This window comes from Malaclemys terrapin, chromosome 8 (assembly GCF_027887155.1).
Source record: "Malaclemys terrapin pileata isolate rMalTer1 chromosome 8, rMalTer1.hap1, whole genome shotgun sequence".
Lineage (NCBI taxonomy): Eukaryota > Metazoa > Chordata > Testudines > Emydidae > Malaclemys > Malaclemys terrapin.
In genome coordinates this window covers 45527043-45528856 of record NC_071512.1, presented here as the reverse complement: position 1 = coordinate 45528856, position 1814 = coordinate 45527043, and positions in this window count along the sequence as shown.

Genomic DNA, 1814 nt, shown 5'->3' with positions numbered 1-1814 from the left:
GGCCTTAGGCGGGCCCCGGCCCGGCTCCCCGCGGCCACTGCTCCGGGCGGGGCGGGGGCGCAGCGCTGCCGCCGGCCGCCCCCGCCCGGCCGCGCATCGCAGCCTGGCCCGGCCGCTCACCTGCGCCGCCGCCGCCGGGGATGCTCGGCGGAGCGGGCGCGGTTCGCGGCGCCGCGCGAGTCCCTCGCCGGCTGCCGTCCACCCCCCCGCCGCACGCGGCGCCGGCTCGGCCGGGGGCGGGGAACCGCGGGGCACGTGCGCGGGGGGATATGGAGGGGCTCAGGTGGGCGACAGGGGCTTGTATGGGGATACGGTGGGGCTTGGGGGCAGAGATATAGAGAGGGTCATGTGGGGGGCAGGGGCAGGACGGGCTCACATGGGGTAGGAGTACAGAGGGGGGCAGAGGGATGGAGTTGCTCAGGTGAAGAGGCAGGGGCACACATGGGGCAGGGGTGTAGAGGGGTTTAAATTGGGCATAGAGGTATAGAGGGGCTCAGGGGAGTAGGAGGTGTAGAGGGGCTCATATGGGCAGCCAGCAGGGCTATAGAAGGGCTCATGTGGGGACCAGGGCTCACAGCGAGGTCTGGGGTTTAGAGGCGTTCACGTGGAAGTCCCAGGCAGCGACAGAAGTAGAGGGGGCCATGCAGGCAGGCAGGGACTTGCATCGCAGTGGGGCCATGGCGGGCGTGAGGCAGAGTCTACAGGGTGCAGGGGTACACGCGACAGAGTGGGGCTTTGGCCAAGGGATAGCTTAGGTCACATGCCCAGTGTTCACAAAGGAGGCTGGGCCAGTCTGTATTGCATGGCTCCTGTGTGGTGCCTCACGTGGCAGGGGGAGTGGTTCATATGTGGTGTGTCAGGTGGAGGTGGGGCAAGGGGTGTCACAGGGCACATGTGCAGTGCCTCACATTGAGGGTGCGGATGGGTTGGTTACCCCAGGAGGTATCTGTGACCAAATGCATCCCTGTATTCACACCCTACCTACTAATGTAACAATCTTTGTGCAAACTATGCCGTGTAAAGTATCATTTGAAAAGTGGACCATAATATCATGATGAAACATGTGCAGTAACAGTAAAGCTATGAACATTATCTGAAATCATAGCTAAATTGGGGGCAGGAATAGCTCAGTGGTTTGAGCATTAGCCTGCTAAACCCAACATTGGGCATTTAATTCTTGAGGGGGCCATTGAGGGAGCTGGGGCAAAAATCTGTCTGGGGATTAGTCCTGCTTTGAGCAAGGGGTTGGACTAGATGACCTCCTGAGGTCCCTTCCAACCCTGAAAGTCTATGATTACCAGACAAGTCTGGGGAGGACATAAACTAGTTTCTCAAAAAGAAGTGAGCTGCAGCCCACAAAAGCTTATGCTGAAATAAATTTGTTAGTCTCTGAGGTGCCACAAGTTCTTTTTAAAGGCCAATATGAGGCTGTTAGCCAGGTGTCATTAAAGCTTATGGGCCATCACCTGTCAAGTGGCCATTCTTTGGCAACTATGGCCAATGGGAGCTTCGGGGGAGGTACCTGGAGGCTTGGCAAGGGCAGCGCATGCAGAGCCCTCCACCCCCACCTGCCCCCAGGGGCCACAGCGCTTCCTGGAGTGGCGTGGGGCTGGGGACAGGGCAGGCATACAAGCAGCCTGCCCTGGTACTGGTGTGCGCCGCTGCCACCCCAGAGCCGCTTTAGGTAAGCGGCACTGGGCTGGAGCCTGAACCCCACCTGCACCCTGCCCCCCAACTCCATGCCCTAAGCTCCCTGCCTGCATCTTGCACCCCTCCTGCACCCCAACTCCCTGCCCTGAGCCCCCTTGTGCACC